Source organism: Mobula birostris, chromosome 2, assembly GCF_030028105.1.
Source record: "Mobula birostris isolate sMobBir1 chromosome 2, sMobBir1.hap1, whole genome shotgun sequence".
Classification (NCBI taxonomy): Eukaryota; Metazoa; Chordata; class Chondrichthyes; order Myliobatiformes; family Myliobatidae; genus Mobula; species Mobula birostris.
In genome coordinates, this window is record NC_092371.1 from 70,939,635 (window position 1) to 70,962,925 (window position 23,291).

The window sequence follows — 23,291 nt, forward strand, 5'->3', positions numbered from 1 at the left end:
AAATTCCAAAACACTGTCTAGTATCAGTGACTGATAAGCCCCAGTATCTCGCCAGATTCTCACTGGGACCGGGGTTGACCCCTCCTTTACAGATACAAACCCATTTGAAATAAACCGTTCCATTCCCTCTTGAATTCAGTCAGATCCCTCCTTCCTTAGCGGTGTCTTATTTTTTTACGTACCCCGTAACAGGTTAAAGAATAATTTTTTATCCCACTATCAAATCTCCCCTCATCCTCCTACAATCCAGGGACAAAAGTCTTAACCTCTGTGTGGAATAATATAATTTGTTCACTGCAAGCTGAGACCTGGACATAGCGAGTTTGGATTATTTATATATAACTCTGTTTCTAATGGGTGAAGGACTTTGAAACAAAATTAATGAAAGAATGGTTGGGTTATATTTGGGACAGCTTTGCGTGAAATTGATCTGCGCTGAACCTAAAGTTTATAAACTACTTTAACACTTACACTCAGTGGTAAGAGAGAATATACATTCCATTATTGAGCTTTTCTTATCTTAGTCCTGAATGTTTGACTGCTTACTTGGAGACTATGATCTCTAGTTCCAGACAACCTAACCTACGGGAAACATTAACTCCCAAAGTACCTTGTCAAGTCCTATAAGACATTTCCAGTACAAACTCAAAGACCATTACTTCATCTGCTGCCTTGCTATACTCCATTTAGACATCTAATCACAGACCTTTCTTTAGTTCTTTCCTCCCCTTGCCACTTACAATATATCTTAAAAACCTATTAATCTCTAAAAATGTTCCAGCTCTGATGAAAATTTGTTCACCTGAGGGTAAGTTTTGTGAGTTAAGGCTTTTCCCATTGGAGTGAAGGAGGATGAGAAGTGATTTGATAGAAGTGTGCAGGATGATAAGAGACATAGATTGAGTGGACAGCCAGAGACTTTTTCCCAGGACAGAAATGGCTGATACAAGGGGCATAATTTTAAGATACAAAATACTCTGCAGATGCTGGGGTCAAAGCAACACTCACAACACGCTGGAGGAACTCAACGGGTCGGGCAGCATCTGTAGAAACGATCAGTCAACGTTTCGGTCCTGACGAAGGGTTCCGGCCCGAAACATTGACTGATCGTTTCCACGGATGCTGCCCAACCTGCTGAGTTCCTCCAGTGTGTTGTGAGTATAAGTTTAAGATGATTGGAGGGAAGTATTGGGGGATGTCAGAGATAAGTTTTTTATGTAGTGAGTGGTGGGTACAGGGAAAGGGTTGCCAGGGCAATGATAGAGGCAGATACAGTAGGGACATTTTAGAAACTCTTAGATAGGCACATGGATTTTGGGAAAATGTAGGAGGGGAGGAGTAGAATGAACTTAGAAGGTTAAAAGGTCGGCGCAACATCATGGGTCAAAGGGTCATGCTGCACTGTAATGTCTTATGTTCTTTGAGTCATTAGTCATGCTCTACATCTCACCAATTGAATATTTCCAGTGTTTTCTGATTTTATTTCAAAATTATGTGTCCACAAGTAATGTTATTGTTCAATGGGCACAGCACATTTGATCATTTGTTCTCTGTCATACTCATACTCTTTTCTGTCTAACTATGGACTCCTACAGTATTCCAGTGAGACCCAAGAAAAGCATAAAGGGCCTGGGCACATTATAGCTTTCAGGACTCCACCATTTTGAGCAACTTACCTAGTTTTGTTTGTGTAAGGAATGGTTGGTTCTGCTATAAGGTTATTCAGTAATACTATTTCCATTTTATTTTTGTCTCTACACAGTCACTGCTTGATTTGCTGGGAATTTCCAACATTATATTTATGGTTTCAGATCTCTGACCTGTATTTCATAGGTTAGGCAAGTCAGTGTAGTGGGTATGATGTCTCTTTTGAATAAATATCTTTATGTAGCACACAAGATCAAATGATTTTCAAGCCAAGATCTGACACTCATTAAACTGTTTCCTGTTCATAACTTCAAGGTACTTGTTTGGTCTGTAATGTTATCTCCCATAACAGTTATGTTCAGCACAGGAAGTACGAAACGGGCAAGTACAATAATTTCACATTCCCTGGTCACTCATAATATTGATCGTGAAGTGGAATGAATAATTTCAAAGCAATAATCTAATACATGAGATATGGGAAAAAACAATAACCTAAAACAATCTATATTTTAAGTTATTTTGAGGAGGGGCTATTGGTAACTTAAGAATTGAAAAATGGTGGAAATGCTCTGTAGATCAGATAGCAACCATAGAGAAAGAAACTGAGTCAACCTTTCTGGTCAATGGCCTTTCAATAGCTCTAGGAAAGTTAGAGGTAAACAAGTTTTAGAATGTGGGTGGGTGGGGGAAGAGAAGAGAACACCAGGAATGGACTGCAAGAAGGTGGAGGGTAGTAATGATCAAATGAAAAGATGAATGAGAGAGGTAGATAGATAAATGAGGGGAATGGTTGAGATGCAACAACTCCAAAAGGCAGAAAGTTCAGAAGGATTTTTAATGGATGGTGGAAATCTCAACAAAAGTAGAAAAACAGGGATTTTTGATTGTGTGTAATTGCCCTGCTGACCGTTGAATCCAGAATGGTGACGTATCTAGTGAGAAAATGAAGTGATGCTCCTTCAGCTAATTTTGAACTTCATTGTAACAGTGATAGAAACTGAGAACTTAGATTTCAGATTGGGGATGGAATAATGAATTAACAGGATGGGCATTTGGAAACTAGGATCCATGCCTACTGATTGATTATTTCTTTATTTCTCTTTGATGGAGGCCATTTTGGTCCATTGAGCCTGTGCTAGCTCATTAAGCAATGTTGTTTTCCTACTAATTTCCCGTACTTTCACTACATTTTCACCAATACTCCTCAGATTCTGCCACTCACCCACACACAAGTGGCAATTCACAGTGGCCAATTAACCCAATAACCCACACACCTGGGGATGCAGGGCAAACAGGATGCAATCCTTGCACTTTAGGAATGAAGGAGGTAAATGGGCAAGTGTTTAGTGTCTATTGTTTTTGATGCTGGTTCATTCTTTGGTAGTTTTGATAATGTGTGCACTCTGTTCAATTCAAGTGTGTTGTTGAAGACTGATGGTTGTGATGGAACCATTGCTAATGAGTGATAATCCATGCTTGATTGCTCAGGAGTGGCTTGAACCTCTGTATTTATTATGCTAGCTAAAAATAACAGCCTTTTTCAGAACCTAACAACTTCAGGTTACTTGGTTACTGAATGTCACCTCACATTTCTGTTGAGATTTGTAAATGCTAACATAAGCTGCTGACATCCTGAAGTACTTTGAAAAAAGATTCCCAATCTGTCTCCTCGTTTATACAATGAATGATAAATCACTGACAAAATGTTTCTTGCAGACAGCAGCACAAAATGGTTGAAATGCCATATCAGACACTTGCTCTGTAGGGGTCAGCAATGATCTAGAAAGGAGAAAGAACTATTGGTTTTGCCACCAGTAGTCCCAAGGCCAGAAGTTTACAAAGAGTCTGAAGTCAAAAATCTTCCTGGCAAAAGAGCTGATGGAATTTAGGAGTTTGTGATTCTAAACAGAATTCCTTAGGTCCTTACCCGCCCATTATCTGTTGAGACACATCACATGCAATTCCCTGTTCCTTTCCTTTATTATTTATTCAAATTTCTGAATCTGAGTGTCGCTGCCATCACTTTGAATCAGTTAGTTTGCTAGGCCATATCTGGAGAAAGTTAAGACTTGGTAAGACTTGGAGTCATCTCCAGGTCAGACCAGATACAGAAGCCAACTTCCTTCTTCTGAAGGCTAGAAGTGAACTAGAATAACACGCACACAAAATGCTGGAGGAACTCAGCAGATCAGGCAGCATCTATGGAGAGGAATAAAAGGTTGATGTACTGGGCCAAGACCCTTCCTCAGGACTGGAAAAGAAGTGGAAAAAGGCCAGAATAAGGAGGGGAAGGAGTACATGTTGGTCGGTGATAGGTGAAGCCAGGTAAGGAGGAAGGAAGTTGGATGGGGGAAAGGGAAGGAGGAGGGACACCAGAGGGAGGTGAATGGTAGGCGAGGAGAAGAGAAGAGGTAAGAGGATAGCCAGAATGGGGAATGGGAAAAGACGGGGGGGGGCAAATTAGAAGTGAACCAGGTAGATTTTATGTCAAAATGGTAGATTTATACCCCTTATTACTATTAATTATTATTTTAAATGCCTGTTTAATAACTGCATTTAAACTGCACAGCTATTCCAGTGGAATTATGAATTTTGGGATCAGGGTTGTTTTGCCAGGCCTCTGGTAGCTGATTAACAGATACAGAAATGCTCTACAGCTGAAGCTGCCCTGCCTTGTTGTTGTATATTTATCATAATATACATGATAAACATTAAGAGACTATCCACAGATGCACTAGTCCAGATCCCAACATTTGATTTAGGTGCCACATAATCTTAAAGTACAGTAACTCATTTGAACTTGCTCTCCCACACTCCTTGTCTGAAAAGCAATTACTTTCTGATTGATGCCAACAAAATTCTGGAGGAATTCAGCAGGTCAGGCATTGAGGGAGGAGGACAAGCTCCCATTACCTATTAAATTCTCCCAATGGCATACACCTGAAATTGCCTTTATCAACCATGTCCATCTCCTGGCCTTCACATGTGGCTTAGCTATTAAGCATGGCAGAACCATTTCTACTGTCAGAAGGGGCAAAGGCAGGTTACTGGTGCCTTGAAACCTTTGGTTGGCAGCTCAGCTTGGAGAAGGAAACCTCCGCTGCCTCGAGGCTATACCCACTCATGGGGATTAAACCCTGTGGGAAAAATCTGGAGCTGACGTCACCAAGGCAATCCTACACTGAGTTCAACACTGACGGCAACTCCTGCGAAGCCACTGGAGCAAAACTATATCGGTGTCAGCCATTCCTTTGGGTACTGTAGTTCTCTCATGCACTCCTACCTTTGGCTGTGAATCGCTTGGAAATTGATTTATTATTATCAGGTATACCAAGATAGAGAGAAAATCTTTTCATAAGTAAGTACACTGAGTTAGTACAAAATTCATAGGTGTATCTTGCCTGGAGCTCATGGTATATCCCATGATTCTCAATGCAAAAGTTTTAACTTATCTTAACATATGTCCAAGAAAGAAATGGCTAGAATTCCAGTCATAAAAGTCATCAGAGTTTGGGGAGAAAGTGGGAATATGATACAGATATAAGGCATCCGTTAGTCTTGCGAGACCATGGATCTGCGCCTGGAAAGTCTTCACTCTCCAGGGCGCAGGCCTGGGCAAGGTTGTATGGAAGACCGGCAGTTGCCCATGCTGCAAATTTCCCCTCTCCATGACATCAATGTTGTCCAAGGGAAGGGCAAGGGCCAATACAGCTTGGTACCAGTGTCGTCGCAGAGCAATGCGTGGTTATGTGCCTTGCTCAAGGACACAACATGCTGCCTCGGCTGGGGCTCGAACTCATGACCTTCAGGTCACTAGTCGAATGCCTTAACCACTTGGCCACGTGCCCACAGTAGGTATAGATAGATAGATAGTTTATTGATCCCAAAGGAAAAGACACTGTCACTGTGGCATTACAAGTGCACAGATATACAAATATACAAATATTAGAAGAGAAGTAAGAAAGAATAAAAATAAGTTACCACAGTCTAACAGGAGGAAGTCATCACTTCTCTGGCTATAGGTTGACTCATTATAGAGCCTAATGACCGAGGGTAAGCGCTCTTTGGAGCAGTGCAGTTGTCTTAGTCTATTACTAAAAGTGCTCCTCTGTTCAGCCAAGTTGGCATGCAAAGGGTGATATACATTGTCCAGAACTGCCAGAAGTTTCTGTAGGGTCCTTTGTTCTACCACAGCCTCCAGTGTGTCCAGTTTGACTCCTATAACAGAGCCAGCCTTTCTAATCACTTTATTGAGCCTGTTAGCATCACCTGTGTTGATGCCATTGCCCCAGCACACCACCTCACAGATGATATACTTGTGACAACAGACTGGTAGAACATGTAAAGGAGAGGACCTCAGTCTCCTCAGGAAGTAAAGGTGACTCTGGCTCTTCTTGTACAGAACCTCAGTGTTGGTATTCCACTCAAGTTTGTCATCCAGGTGTACCCCTAGGTAGAAACACAGAAACGTAGAAGACCCACAGCACAGTACAGGCCCTTCAGCCCACAAAGCTGTGCCGAACATGTCCTTACCTTAGAAATTACCTAGGGTTACCCATAGCCCTCAATTTTTCTGATCTCCATGTAACTGTCCAGGAGTCTCTTAAAAGACCCTATCGTATCTGTCTCCGCCATCGTTGTCAGCAGCCTATTCCATGCACTCACCACTCCCTGTGTAAAAAACTAAACCCATCATGGAGACAAAGGTACTGATAGGTTCTCACCACATCCATGTGCACACCATCAATAGTACGAGGGAGCATTGCAGGCTCGGAAAGTCCATCACCATCTCCTTTGTCTTACTGATGTTGAGCTGCAGATGATTCAGCTTGCACCATTTGACAAAGTCCTCCACCAGGGTCCTGTATTCATCCTCCCATCCTCCCTTTATACACCCTACTGTTACTGAGTCATCAGAGAATTTCTGCAGATGACATGACTCAGTATTGTATCTAAAGTCCAAGGTATACAGGGTAAATAGGAAGGGAGCCAATACAGTTCCCTGTGGAGCCCTAGTGCTGCTTATAGTCATGCCTGCCACACAGCTCTGAAGCTGCACAAACTGTGATCTGTCAGTCAGGTAGCCCATTATCCAGGATACAATGTAAGTGCCAACCTGCATTGAATGGAGCTACTACCCCAGCAATGAGGGTTGTATGTATGGTGATAAGGAATTAACCCTAATTGTTTCAAATGACAGAGCAGTTGAAAAGGACAAAGATCTACTCCTGTTCCTATTTCTCTTTGTTTCTATAGAATCATTTGCAACTAGCCTTTGTGCTTGCAATTCAACAATTCTGAAAATTAAGTGCTGGGTGGAACTTAAAGCACCATTACTATAATCTTGAAAATTGAGCCAGGAGGATATGAGCAGATTATTTGCATCTCTTGGTGGCTTCCTCACATGACAGCTGCGTGTTGATTGTGTATCTGTATCACTGTAGGAATTGTGTTTGGAAAGACAATTAATACCACTAAGTCAGTATAATTTGAGATGGATATTCATTGGCTTAAGCCCGGGAGGTTTTTGTTTTTTGCCATGCTCAGCTTTCTAAACACAGCAGCTGACACTTATAAAGATCAAAGTGTTGTTTTTGAATAAGTTAAACTTCCAACCATTTTTTTTGTTTACTTCTCATTGTAAACTGAAGTCAATTTTTAGTTCTTAATGTAAATGGAAAGCAGTAATCAGTTTGAAGTTAAAATGACGGCTTTATAAACAAGCACTGTATAGAACCACAGACTTGATAGCTCACACCACCTGGTCTAACTGCTCAAGATGTGCATTATAAGACAATGGGCAGTTTGGACAGAAACATGGGGTGAACTAGAATCCATTCCTCAGCCTTCAATTTTTCCGATGGATAAATGGTTCATCTGCAACTCCTGGGGTATATATTTTTAACTTATAGGAATTGTACCTGTGCTTTGGAAATTATTTGTGTTCTAGAAATGGTTTACGATGTGGAAATATTTTTTAAGAAATACTCTGAGAGTTTTAAACGTGTTTTAAGAATTTTGTTTAAATTTAAATATGTATCACTGAAAATAAATGAACCGTGTTAAAAATCATATTTTCGGCTGGAAGTATCTCTTCCTTGGTAGGAGAGTGGACCCCCCGCTCAAGTAATGGGTATTGGCGGCTAAACCCATTGTGGAGAATAAACAGGGAAATGAGTTAGCTTTTGAAGATTAGGTAGTTACAGTATAACCTCCCTTTATTGAGGGCTGCCGTGTATAGTTATATCAGATAGGACTCGGGGTCTTTGTTTGAGATTAGAATAGCAGACCCAGTCCCATCACAAACGTACAGGTATGGTGCTGTAAAGTGCATTTCGCAGCTAATAAACATAAGCTTGTGATTTTCACTTGGTTTATTATGAAGAACTCAGGAGGACTATTTGCAAATGGAAATTGGGCCATACAGCAGTCATTCATTATGTGCCGTGTTGTATGACATGGGTGATCATGGTCTTTCCATGACCATGATTATTCTTGGCAAATTTTTCGACAGAGATTTTCCATTGGATTCTTCAGGGCAGTGTCTTTACAAGACAGATGATTCCAGCCCTTATCAATACTCTTCAGAGATTGCCCCTTCCTTCTCAATCCTGAAGAAGGGTCTTAGCTTGAAATGTGGACTGTTTGTTCATTTCCATAGATGCTGCCTGACCTGTTGAGTTCTTCCAGCGTTTTGGATGTGTTGCACTTCAGAAAGTGTCTGCCCGGCATCAGTGGTCACATAACCAGGAATTATGATGTGCACTAGCTGCTCATACGACCACCTACCACCTACTTCCATGGCTTCACCTGACTCTGATTGGGGGGGGGGCGGCGGGTGTTAAGTAAGTACAACACCTTGCCCCAGGGTGACCTGTAGGCTACCAGAGGGAAGGAGTGTCTTATACTTCCTTTGGTAGAGATATATCTCCACCTTGCTACCCAACAAAGAACCTCTACACAGAAAGAACTGTACACAGTACAAACAGTTTACAGTGTCTACCCAAAAAAGATTCTTGATGAACCAGAATGAAAGGAACTTGTAACTTAAGCATATGATAAATATACTGCTGAACAGAAACCATAGCACAGCATAACACAGAAACAGGTCCTTCGTCCCATGACATCTGTGCTGTCCAAGTTGCCAATCTAAACTAATCCCACCTGCTTGTCATGGTCTATATCCTTCTATAGAAGGGGTTCTCAAGCTTTTTTAATGCCATGGACCAATATCATTAAGTAAGGGTTCATGGATCCCAGGTTGGGAACCCCTGCTCTATGGCGTTCATGTGCTTTTTAAACACTCTTAAACTGTGATATTGTATCTGCTTCCAGCACTACCCTAGGCAGAACATTCCAGGCACCTACTACGCTTTGTGTTGGGAAAAAAAAGAACCTGCCTTTCATACCTCCTTTGTTTCTCCTTCTCAGTTTAAAGCTATGCCCTCTAACATTTGTAATTTACGCACTGGGAAAAAGACTCTAACTATTTACCTTATCTATCTTTCTCATAATTTTCCAGGGAAAATGATTCATCTGTGCCCAATCTCTCCTTCTAGTTAATGTTCTCTAATCCAGGCAGCATCCTGGAGCTCTCTCCAATGATTCTCCTAGGTCCCTCATAATATACCAAGTGCAAATCACATCCCTGGATTTATAAATTTAGTAAAACTGTTTGTTGAAGAGTGAAGTGATTGGCACGATGGGTGCATAATGTAACAGCATTATTTCTGGCCAACATACAGGAGATGGGTTTATTTAATCAGTCCTAGATATCTCACTGATACAGATGTCTTGATCTGATTTATGCATAAAATATATTGGACGATGGGTCTTCCAAGATCTGAAGGTTTGATATTCTTCACTGTGACCAGAGCAGCTAGGGTTTAACATCTGTGATTTTCCCATACAGCTCTCATTGAATGGCTCAAGACTTAAAAGAGGAAACATGACATTTTTCTTTCAAGGATCCTTTCATCCGATTTGATAATTTTTGGTGTGATCTGACCTGACACTAGTGTAGAACATTGCAACATCTTAACCCACTGAATGAGCCCAAGCCAAATGCTAGGCAATGCAATTTGGCTTCCGTCTGTTCTCAATTAGGACATTACCTATTCTACCTGTTTTGTTCTGATACAGATTTAAATCATTTATTTATCACATGTATATGGAAACATATAGTGAAATGCATTGTTTATGTTAACAGCCAGCACACCCAAGGATGTGCTGGGAGTAGCCCACAAATGTTGCCAGACATTCTGGTGCCAACATAACATGCCCATGATGCTTGGCGGAACACACCAAAACTGCACAAAACAAGTGACAAAACAACAGCAAGCCCCTTTCTTCCCTCCCTCCCTCTGCCCTTCCACCCACCCTCACAAACAGACAGCCTTCCAACTCAATTCAGGCCTCCAGTCTCCAGTCTCCAGGCTTTGGCCATTGGCCATTGGGTTAAAAATAAGCTCCTTCAGGGTGGACAACACGAGAGTGTATCAGTGGACACCACTGTAAATTCAAACCTTTTGCACAACATATAGGTGAGTTGGTATCTTCCAAACTAACATAGACTTGATTTTCCATAGCTGCAAATGCCACTGTAGCTTTATTTTCAGTGATGGATGAAGTCAATTGAGCTGTGAGCTTTGTGCCTGCTGTTCAAGGCTCAGATCTCCAGTACTGATAATAATGGTACTAATGCTATCACCATGTTGCCACGTTCCCACTGCACCCCTGCTGTCTCCTGATAATAACAGCCTCTTTAACACAGTTGGTTCCTGTCTCATTAGGAAGCAAGCTGCTGTCATTTGAAACTATCTCAACACCTCGTTATGGCTCAGAAAGAAAGGCTGAAAAGGGAAGTGGTGATAAAAAGACTTTGATTCAATTTTGGATTAATCATGCAACATTGAGATTGGTCACTAATAACGGACCCACAAAGCACTCTTTAAGTAACCCTTGCCTCAGGTAGCATCAGATAAATTTGACCAGGAGAGTGCAATCTAATTACTTTGCACCAGCTTTAACCATTCCATGAAATATTAACATTATGTTGCTCTTTCATTTTAGAGCAGGAAGAAAAGTTTGAGAGGAGTTGTCGAGGTTGATCCTGTTTTGCACCCAGGTTATAGATAAACCTTGATCTGCACCTTCTGCAGCAAGGATTTTCACTGTGTCAAATAAGAAATTAATGATACAACTGTTTTGATAGAGCGAGACCTGGTGTTGTGCTTTAGATCATTTATTTAATTTGTATAGGGACCAGAGCTATGTTTTAGATCATTTATTTAAAGGGTTCTTGTCTTGGCAGAGAGTTTTCCTAGTCAATTCAGCCCTTGAAAGCCCATGCCATGAGGACTCCTGGACTGCCCCAGGCAGGCAATATGTTACTGTCCAAGCAGTGTTCTTGATGCATTGCATCAAATAAAACACCATTCTAAACTGTTTTTATTTCTTTAAAAATTAAATCTATTGGTTGCAATTAGCCCAATGTGGCTTAATAAGTAGAATCCAGTCTTCTAAAGACAATGGCTTTAATTTGTTAAGACAATGATGCTTTTTAAAGTGAGTAGTTAGTGGCATATTTTCCATGCATTTTTAATGCCCATCTTCACAGGAAGTTGTCATTTCATTGCAGCCATTTTAACAAGTGTAAAGGGACCCTGTTGACATTGTAGCAAGGTGCTAAGTGTGCCACATTTCAAAGCACTCAATTGCTAATTAGTTTCTTTGGCAGCTATCTCACAGTATAGCTGAATGCCTTTTTTGTTCCTCAGAATTGTTTCTTTGGGGTTAACCTGGACGGTGAGCAGATCAGAGTGTTGGGGGACAGGATCCACCAAACCAAATTAGCTTCCTTTATGGACAGTGTTCTGGACAAGACAGGTATCAAAGATAGTAGGAACAGGTGGAAAAGTGGAATGTAAACTGAGATGAGATCAGCCAATGTCTTAACAAGTTGTAGAATGAGCTTGAGTGGCTGAATGGACTATCCCTGTCTCCATTTTTTATGATTTTATGAAAAAAATTCATCTGGAAATATACCCACGCATGAAATTGTTTCTATATTCTGAAACAAGGTTGATTCTCATTTAGATTGGTGCGACTGGGCTTGTATACTCTGGAATTTAGAAGGCTGAGAGGGGATCTTATTGAAACATATAAGATTATTAAGGGATTGGACACGCTGGAGGCAGGAAGCATGTTCCCGCTGATGGGTGAGTCCAGAACCAGAGGCCACAGTTTAAGAATTAGGGGTAGGCCATTTAGAATGGAGTTGAGGATAAACTTTTTCACCCAGAGAGTGGTGGATGTATGGAATGCCCTGCCCCAGAAGGCTGTGGAGGCCAAGACTCTGAATGCTTTCAAAAAAGAGATGGATAGAGCTCTTAAAGATAGCAGAATCAAAGGTTATGGGGATAAGGCAGAAACTGGATACAGATTGTGGATGATCAGCTATGATCACAGTGAATGGCGGTGCTGGCTCGAAGGGCTGAATGGCCTACTCCTGCACCCATTGTCTATTGTCTATTAAAACCGGTCCATAATATTGTGTACAAAGATTATATTATATGATGCCCGAACTAGCCAAATCGTTGTTATTTTTGTTTTGTAATAAAGGAATTGTGGTATTTATGCAACCTATAATATAAACCATTATCAAAAGACACTGAAAATGTTTAGAATGTGATTACTTAGGAAGCATGTGTAACTATATAAATCCAGTCAACATGTTGGTTACAAATGGTGATTGAGGCAGCAGGAGCCGACATTTAACACAGCTGGAGTTTTGTTAAAGGAAACATTAAGAGGATTGAAGCAAAGTGTGGAACACGCTATTCATTTTCCAGCTGAGATAAAGTAATAATACTTGTTGAAAACAACAGATTGGGAGCAGTTGAGGTACAGATTGAGTGGTCTCTCCTTCCTATTTACTGCCAGACCATTGCATCACAGAATGGACTCTTTGCTTTGTTAATTCATCTGCCATATTGCGAACTACAAACTTCAACATTTGCAAATATTTGTGAGACTTTTCCGATACATTACCCAATTCTGTTGCTTCAGTAACACTTACAAATTTTAATAAGGGATGACTGTTATCAGGTCCAGGCATGTGAAAACCCTCCACTTAGGCATCACCACAAATAAGGGAAGTTTGTTCAGGAGATAAGAGAGTTTGACATTATTGAAAAGAAAAGCATACAGTATTTTCATCTGTACCAGGAACAGATCTAAATACTTTGCATTAGGCATGATGAGAATTTCTAGCAATCTTTGATTCTTCAACTATTGTATTTGAAAAACAGCTTTTAGTTAAAAGTGCTCCAGCATTGTGTATGCTGTGATCACACACAGTCCAAGGTTCAAAGTTCAAAGTAAATGTATGTATATATGTCACCATATACTAACCTGAGACTCATTTTCTAGCAGACAATCAGATTGGAACAAAGAAATGCAATAGAATCAATGAAAAGCTGAACGTAAAGACTGACAACCAACCAATGTGAAAAAGAAGGTAAACTGTACGATTAGAAATAATAATAATAAAAAAAAATAAATCTGAAAACAGGAGTGGTAAAGTCGTTGAAAGTGAGTCCATAGTTTTTGGAACTAGTTCGTTGTTGAGGTGAGTGAGGTTATCCAGGCTGGTTCAGGAGACTGATTATTAGGTGGTGTGAAACCTCCTTCCTGATTGTAGCAGCAAGAAGAGAGCATGGCCTGGATGGTGGGGGTCCTTGATGATGGAGGCTGCTTTCTTGTGGCACCGCTCCTTGTAGTTGTGCTCATTGGTGGGGAGGGCTTTTCCTGTGATGGGCTGTGCTGTATTCACCACTTTTTGTAAGATTTTCTGTCCCTGGGCATTTGTTTTTCCAGACAAAGCCATGGTGCAACCAGTCAGGATACTCACCACAGTGCATATATAGAATTTTGCCTAAGTTTTAATATGCAGGATCTGAGCCAACATCAAAGAAAGTAGAGATGATTCCATGCCTTCCTTGTAATGGCATTTATGTGCTGTTCCCAGGAGAGATCCTCTGATATGATAATACAAAGGAATTTAAAGTTACTGACACTCTCTGCCTCCAGTTCCCTAATGAGGACTCGGTAATGGTTTCTTCCTCCTGTAGCCAATAATCAGCTCTTTGGTTTAGCTGACATTGAGTGCGTGAGAGGTTGTTGTGGCACCATTCAACCAGAGTTTCAGTCTCCCTTCTATATGCTGATATGCCAAGTATTGGTCTTTCAGATGTATGAATCATTCATTGTCTTGCTGGTGTTATTCTATTCCTTTAGTATGTTATTCAACTAATAATTTCCCAGGTTTTTGACCTGGCTAGGTCTCGATGTAAGACTTTGACTAAATGCTGTAAACAACCATTGGAAACAAAGGAGACCGGCAAGGAGCCGGGATTGTAGAGTTCTTGCTTGTCCAACTGCCAATAAGTAGTGGAGGAATGATGGCAGAAAAAGTGAACTTTATCTTTGATCATTCTTGGTAAATTGGTTCATTATTTTCACATGTACAGAAATGCAGTGATAAACTTGTCCTGCATACTGTTCGTACAGATCAATTCATCACAACAGTGCATCAAGGTAGTACAGGGGAAAACAACAGGGTGCAGGATAGCATGTACAGTGACAGAGAAAATGCAGTGCAGGCAGATATAAAGTGCAAGGTCATAATGAGGTAGATTATGAGGTCAAAAATCCACCTTATCGTACAAGCTTTTATAACAGTGGAATAGAAGCTGTCCTTAAACTGTGAAAGTCTGCAGATTAATCATAGTGAATCAGATCCTTCTGATCTGATATCTGTGCATCTGTGCGTGTGTGTTCACACACTTTGATAGCACAAGTGAATCCTTAATACCTGCAGGTAGGAGTTTACAGGTAATTACTTTCCGAATTTGTGGCCCTTTTAATATTGTTATCTCAGGCAGTGTATTTGCAAGTTCCTGGCATGTGTGGTGTCGACTGGTGTTGAAATTGTTAGACTTCACTGAATCGCCATTACTAACTCCTATGAGTCATAGCTTTCCTTTTCTCCTAACAATTTGCTTTGGCCTTATCGATCCCAACAGAGTTGGATAAAATTCACTGCAAAATAACCTGAAGCTGACAGGACTTGTTTCACCAATAACCAAGCATTTATCAAACTGATGCTTTCAATCGTACAAATAATTGAAAGGAAAATACCTTTGGATAATCTGTCCTTTGGCATAACCTCCACTTCATCTATGGATATATTGCCAGAAAAATAATTAATAGCATTGAGCATATCGGTTCTTTTCTCTTTCTTATTTCTCCTGTCTTTTTGAATCGCCCTGCAGCATTGCCAAGTAAGGGCAGCTGATTTATTACTTGGAAACGACCCTTTTCACTGGCATTTTATATTGGACACTGGTAAGTACTGGAATTTATGGGTTGCTACATAAAATTGTGATCAGTTCAGATAAATGGACTTCCAATATGCTTTCAAGTTTCAACCCAAACTGCGGCATAATTAGAACACAGTTCTCTCCCGTGCCCCCCCACCCACTCCCGCCACCCCCCTAATATTGCTTTTGCTATTTGGAAAGGTTCCCAATCACTCCCGAGGCTTGTCCCTCCATGAAAGGAATGAAATCAAAAAGGAAGCTAGCAGGAAAAGGTGAATTGTGCTTTATTTCTCCTCACCTTTCTCATTTGACACAAAAAAATATGAGGTATGCAAAACATTTGTACAATTTAAAAAAATTAGTGACTCTTTTTGTAGGAAATAAAGCACGGGGCTTTGTATAAAAAGCCACAAGCAGAAGATAAGTGTTCAATACAGCATTAAATGTGCTGCAATATTATTCCAAATGAGACCCAAATTTACTTATCCAAATCAAACAAATCCATTTTATTCAAAGTTCAAAGTAAATTTATTATCAAAGCACATATATGTCACCATATACAACCGTGAGATTCATATACCTGTGGGCACATTCAACAAATCTATAGAAGAGTAACTATAACAGGATCAATGAAAGATCAACCAGAGTGCAGAAAACAATAAATTGTGCAAATGCAAATATAAGTAAATTGCAATAAGTAACAGCAACATGTGATAACGAGATAAAGAGTCCTTAAAGTGAGATCATTGGTTGTGGGAACATCTCAGTGGATGGGCAAGTGAAAGTAGTTATCTCTGTTTGTTCAAGAGCCTGATGGTCGAGGGGTAGTAACTGTAATTGAAACTTGTGGTGCAAGTCCTGAGGTTCTTGTCTTTTATGCCTGAAGGCAGCAGTGAAAAAAGAGCATGGCCTAGGTGGTGGGGATCTCTGATGATGGATATTGCGTTCCTATGACAGCGGTTCATGTAGGTGTTCTCAATGGTTGGGAGAGATGTACTGGGCCAAATCATCTACCTTTTGTAGGATCTTCCATTCAAAGGCATTGGTGTTCCCATACCAGACTGTGATGCAGCCAGTCAATGCACTCTCCATTACACATCTATGGAAGCTTTTCAAAGCTTTAGGTGTTGCGTCAAATCTCCACAGACACCTAAGGAAGGAGAGGTGCCACCTTGCCTTCTTTGCAATTGCACTTAAGTGCAGGGTCCAGGACAGGTCCTCTGAAATACTCATTTATTTATCATATGTACATGGAAGCACACAGTGAAATTTGCCTGTGGATGTTTTGCCAGAAATTCGGGTGCCAATGTAGCATACCCACAATGTTCACAACACAAACAACAATAATAGGACAAGAGCAACAAAATAACAAAGCAAAATGAGCCCCTTTCCTCCCTCCCTTCAACCCACGCACCACACACAGACAGTTTTCTAACCTCAGGACAGGCCAACTGCAGGCTTTCGGATTCCAGCAGACTGGCAAACTTGCCGACCCAGGGCTTCGGTCATCGTACCTTGACTTCTGGACTTGCTGACTTTGGTTTTTCACCTTTGGTTCCAATCTTTGATATTGACCCTAGGACTTACCTATAATTGGACCTTTAACTCCAGACCTCGTACTTCCAACTCATCAATAATGGGACCCAAACTGCAGGCATTTCCTCACTTGCAGATCCCAGACAGTTTGGATTGGCAACAACATCTCCACAATCATCATCAGCACAGGTGCACCACAAGGCTGTGTGCTTAGTCCCCAGCTCTACTTGCTTTACACTTATGACTGTGTGGCTAAGCACTGCTCCAATGCCATATTTAAGTTTGCTGATGATAGCACTGTTGTTGGCTGAATCAAAGCAGGTGATGAGTCAGCATATACTGTAGGAGGGAGATTGATATTCTGGCTGAGTGGGGAAGTCTGGCACCAGATGGAATAGCCTCACAATAGAGGGACATCCATTTAGAACAGGAACGAGGAAAAATTTCTTTAATCAGAGGGTGGTGAATGTATGGAATTCTTTGCTAGAGGTGGCTGTGTAGGCCAAGTCATTTGGTATATTTAAGGTGGAGGTTGTTCGGCTCTTGATTATTCAGGGCATCATAAGTTACGGGGAAAAGGCAGGAAAATGGGGTTGAGAGGGATAATAAATCAACCGTGATGGAATGGTGGAGTAGTCTGAATGGGCCAAATGACCTAATTCTACTCCTATGTCTTATAGTCTTATGGTCTAAGTTATGTTACCCATTATAATAATTATCGTTGATAGTTTTAATACTCTTTATAACAGCTACCATTGGAAATTGTGTTGTGCTATTTGTTGACCAAAAACAGAGAAAATGTTGTGATCCTGTGCAGTAGGTTCTGTTATCATATATAACATGTACTAACAGAGACTGTGTTGTAATCTATAATGGCTAGAGATCATGTTATCCTACAAAATAGGCAATACAGTTTGCTATTATCCTCTGTAAATGGCAATGATGATCCTATAATTCTGTGCTCTTCAAAATAATGGTGATGGTGTTATCCTGTAAGATTTATCAGCAAGAATGATTGTGAGAGAGAAGGTATATGTGTGTCTGTGTGAGAGTCTGCGTGTGCCTGCAGGTGAATGTATGCACAGTTGCCACACCTGTACACCTACTCACTAATGCAAAAATCTAATCAGCCAATCATGTGACAGCAACTCAATGCATACAGACATGGTCATGATGTTCAGTTCTTGTTCAGACAAAACATCAGAATGGGAAAGAAATGTGATCTGACGGACTTTGACCATGGAATGATTGTTGGTGCCAGATGGGGTGGTTTGAGTATCTCTGAAACTGCTGATCTGATGGGAGAAAATGTATTGTTAATGTGGGAGTTCAGAGGAGGATGTCCAGACTGGTTCAAGCTGATAGGAAGGTGACAGGAACTCTAAAACAACATATGTTACAACAGGGGTGTCCAGAAAGGCATTTCTGAATGCAGATGCTCGTTAATCCTAGAAGTGAATGTACTAAGGCAGCAGAAGACACCAGCTTCCACTCCTGTACCTAATAAAATGGCCACTGAGTGCATGAGTTTGAGGGTGTTTGAGAGGGCGATTTTATTGTTTTCAGTACATCCTGTCCCACTGGTGTCTGTCGTTTCAGGCTGCAGCAGAGAGCAATTGCCTGCAATTGAATGAATTGATTTGCTGTTGAAGTTTGGCTTCACCACATGAGCTGTGGTGATATTTTACAGATAAAGACACAGAGGCACGTTATACTGTGATAAAAAAATATAGCTGTGGGATAATGGCTATTTAATAAATATCTATGGAATGATTATTTATATATATAATACATTTAATTAACAAGTGACATAAATTGAAATAAAGATGAATGTTTTCTCAGGAACTGAAATTATGGTGTGATTAAGTACAGGTTACTGGAAGTTCTTTCACTCTAGCCTTAAGCCTGACCTCACAGCCAACATGCTAAATGACAGGTCAATTAAAGCACCATTTATCTTACTGAGTGGCAGGCAAATTCAAATGGTTATTGACAATCACAACCACAAGCTACATGCCTATCCACGTACACTTGCAGCCAGATCTATACATGGGCAGTCTTACATTCTTTCATAAACGTTCAGAGCCAAAGTATAAACACAATAACGGTGAATCTTCAGAAATAGCTCCATTTCTATCTTTAATATCTCTACTTTTCCCTTCCAGGGTTTTTTTGAAGACCCTGACCTGGAGTTTTGGGGCACTCCCCTGTTTTTGTGGATGGTTGTGAAGAAAAGGAATTTCAGGATGTATATTGTATACATTTCTCTGACATTAAATGTACCTTTGAAAACTTTGAACACAATATTTTTCTAGGGAAACTGAAAAAACCCAAATAGAAGAAAAGGTATACAGACAGCAAATGAGAATCTTAAGGACCATCTTGGCTAAAGCAATCTGATGAATATCAATTGATTTAATATCTAAATAATATCTTAACAAATAATGTAAATATATATATACAGTACCGTGTAAAGATCTTTGGCACTCAAGCTAGGGTGCTTAAGACTTTTGTATAGTACTGTATTTGTCAACGTGGAGCTAGAGTGAGTTTGTAAATCTGGCAGGAGCAAAGGATGTTGGGAATGGCAAGGGTGGAGAACCATGGAGGGGTGTGGGAGAGGTGGCAGAGAAGGAGTGCCGGGATGGTGATGATGGCATGGGTGCAGACACACCCAACCCCGAGACACCAGATAAGATAATTTGATTCCAAACAATTGATTTATTGATCACTACAGAACCTCTCTCAGGTGCTTCCTGCCCTCTCCCCTCTCCCTTCCCCTTTTCCCAACCATGATTCCCCTCTCCCTGCCCCCTTCCCACTCTTAGTCCACAATAAAAACCCATATCAGAATAAGTTTTATCATCACTGATATATGTCATGAAATTCTTTTTTTTGTGGCAGCAGTACAGTGCAATACATAAAATTACTAAAGTAATTAGGCATCCTACATATATATATATATATATATGTGTGTGTGTGTGTGGCTAAGACTTTTGCATAATACTGTATATGACTTGGGTATGACTTCATGCTTAACCTACATAGCCTTCTTAGTAAGTTGGCCTTTAGAAATGGGGCTTACAAAGTTAGTTTGACCTTTGGCAGGTATCTGTATACATTTCAGAGACATTAATTTCTGTTGTTAATGGCAGAAGCAGTGGATTTGCCAGACCATGAACAACTTGGTGAGATTAATGTGAATATGATTTGTTGTTAGATGCCAAGCCATACTCCTCAATGGTCTCGGCCTGAAAAGTCGACTGTACTTCTTCCTATAGATGTTGCCTGCCCTGCTGCGTTCCACCAGCATTTTGTGTGTGTTGCTTGAATTTCCAGCATCTGCAGATTTTCTCGTGTTTGCGTCCTCAATGCATTTATAGGTTCATTGATGTTAAAGATTAATATTCATGACACCAAGATGATGACTCATCCCTCACCATAAAAACACTTTCAAATTGGATCCCAAGTTCCGAATTTTATAACAGTCTTAAATTCTTGTGGTAACCCACTTTCTACACAAGCGAACCAGCTCACAAAATAGTCTGCGCGCGGGGAGAGACTTGTGTAATGCACCTCTGACATCATTTCCGCCCGGAGAGAGCTGGAAGGGAACTGCTTAAAAGCCAGTGCCGCGAAGTTTGAATAAACTAATCTCGAGTGCGACTTACAGACTGCGTGTTGTTATTTCTAGCTCTGTGTGTAGCACATCGCTACATTGGTGACGCCGACGGTCCAAACGGGATTTGGACCAAAGATGATCGACTCTTCATCTGTTCACGCAGTTTCACTAAAACTGCCAACTTTCTGGACGCTGCGACCACGTGTGTGGTTTGATCAAGCAGAAGCCCAGTTCCAGATTTGGCAGATATTTTCGGAGTCCACACGTTACTATTATGTGGTGAGCTCCTTTGACTAGGAGACAGCTGGACGGGTTGGGGATTTCATACAGTCACCCCCGGAAGAAGACAAATATGCAGCATTCAAAGCGCCGCTCATAGAGACTTTGGCCTCTCACGGCGTGAGCAAGGTGCCTGCTTGCTGCACCTGGATGGTTTGGGAGACAGGCTGCCGTCAGCATTAATGAAAGTATGCTGGCCCTGGCTGAAGGACACAAGCCCTGCCTCATGTTTGTGCAGGTGTTCCTAGAACAACTGCCCGAGGACAAACATCTGCTGTTGGCCGACGCAGATTTCAGTGACCCCCGGAAGGTGGCGGCCCGGGCAGACGTGCTGTGGAAAGCCAAGAGGGAGAGCAGGGCGTCCGTCGGACAGATTACCAAGCCACGCGCCCAACAGCAGGCCAGACCAGGCCCGGCAATGGAGCACACACAACCCAGAGGCAGGAGTGAGAAGGCTAATGAACAGTGGTGTTTCTACCACCAGCGGTGGGGTACGGAAGCCCGCCATTGTCGCCTGCCCTGCAAGTTCCCGGGAAACGCCAGGGCCAGCCGCGGCTAATGGCTATGGTGGCTGGCCACCAGGACAGCCTCCTGTACGTCTGGGACAATCAGTCAGGACGCCGCTTCTTGGTTGACACCGGAGCGGAGATCAGCATCTTACCCCCGACGGGGTATGACACCCACAACAGGGAGACGGGACCCACCCTGAGGGCCGCAAACGGCAGCACAATTTGGACCTACGGCTCCTGCACAGTGCAGCTACATTTCGGCGCCAGCCGGTTCACGTGGGACTTCACACTGGCCGCAGTGGCCCAACCACTCCTGGGCGCAGACTTCTTGTGAGCCCACAGCCTGCTGGTCGACTTGCAAGGGAAAGACTGGTCCATGCCAAGACTTTCCAGACGTTCTCCCTGGGTGAAGCTAAGTTGCCGGCCCCACACCTGGACTCCATCACGCTGTCTGACAATGAATTCATCAGAATCCTGGTGGACTTTCCATCAGTTCTGGCACCACAGTTCATGGCAGCCATGCCCAGACATGGAGTACAGCACCACATTCTGACCCAGGGACCACCCCTCCATGCCCGCCCACGAAGGCTCCCCCCCCCGGACAAGCTCCGACTGGCGAAGGAGGACTTTAAGAAGATGGAGGAATTGGGTATCATACGACGGTCCGACAGCCCATGGGCCTCCCCCTGCACATGGTGCCCAAAGCATCCGAGGGCTGGAGACCATGTGGCAACTACCGCAGACTGAATGAGGCTACAACTCCAGACCGCTACCCTGTGCTGCACATACAGGACTTTGCAGCAAACCTGCATGGGGCAAGCATCTTTTCCAAAGTAGACCTCGTCTGGGGATACCATCAAATCCCGGTACACCCTGAAGACATCCCCAAAACAGCACTCATCACCCCGTTCGGCCTGTTCAAATTCCTCCGAATGCCGTTCGGCCTGAAGAATGCCGCACAGACGTTCCAGCGACTAATGGACGCGGTGAGACGTGACCTGGACTTTGCGTTCATCTATTTGGATGATATCCTCATAGCCAGCAGTAGTCGTCAGGAGCATCTGTCCCACCTCCGCCAGCTCTACTCCCGCCTGAGCGATTTCGGCCTCACGATCAACCCAGCCAAATGTCAGTTCGGACTCGACACCATCGACTTCCTGGGCCACAGGATTACCAAAGATGGGGCAACATCTCTGCCCGCCAAGGTAGACGCGATCCGCCACTTCGTCTGGCCTAACACAGTCAAAGGCCTGCAGGAGTTCGTTGGTATGGTGAACTTCCACCACCGCTTCCTCCCCTCAGCAGCCTGTATCATGCACCCTTTGTTCACCCTGATGTCGGGTAAGGGCAAGGACATTACTTGGGATGAAGAGGCCGCAGCCGCTTTCGTTAAAGCCAAGGAAGCCTTGGCAGACGCCGCGATGCTGGTGCACCCCAGAATGGACATTCCAACCGCCCTCACAGTGGACGCATCCAACACAGCAGTCGGTGGGGTGCTGGCAACCGCTGGTGTTCTTCAGCAGGCACCTACGGCCACCCGAACTCAAGTACAGTGCCTTCGACCGGGAGCTGTTGGCACTATATCTGGCAATCCTGCATTTCAGGTACTCCTTAGAAGGCAGGCCGTTCACCGCGTTCACGGACCACAAACCATTGACCTTTGCGTTCACGAAGGTGTCTGATCCCTGGTCGGCCCGCCAGCAGCGACATCTGTCCTACATCTCTGAGTACACGACGGACATCCAGCATGTCTCGGGAAAGGACAACGTCGTGGCAGACACACTATCCAGACCAGCTATCCAGGCCCTGTCCCAGGGGGTGGACTATGCAGCACTGGTGGACGCGCAGCAGGCAGACGATGGGATGCCCAGCTACAGGACCGCAGTCTCGGGTATGCAGCTGCAAGACTTCCTCATAGGCCCAGGTGAGAGGACCCTCCTGTGTGATGTGGCTACCGGCCAACCTCGCCCCATCGTCCTGGCAGCCTGGCGGCAGCGAGTTTCCAACTCCATACAATGCTTGGCGCACCCATCTATCAGGACAACCGTCCGGATGGTCTCCAGCAAGTTCGTGTGGCATGGACTTCGCAGACAGTCAGTGAATGGGCCAAAACGTGCACTCAGTGTCAACCAGCCAAGGTGCAGCGGCACACCAAAGCCCCGCCACAGCAGTTCGAACCCACCCGCCGGAGGTTCGACCACATTCATGTGGATATCATGGGGCCCCTGCCAGTGTCGCGAGGAGCGTGGTACCTCCTAACTATGATAGACCGGTTCATGAGATGGCCAGAGGCAGTCCCGCTCAACGACACCG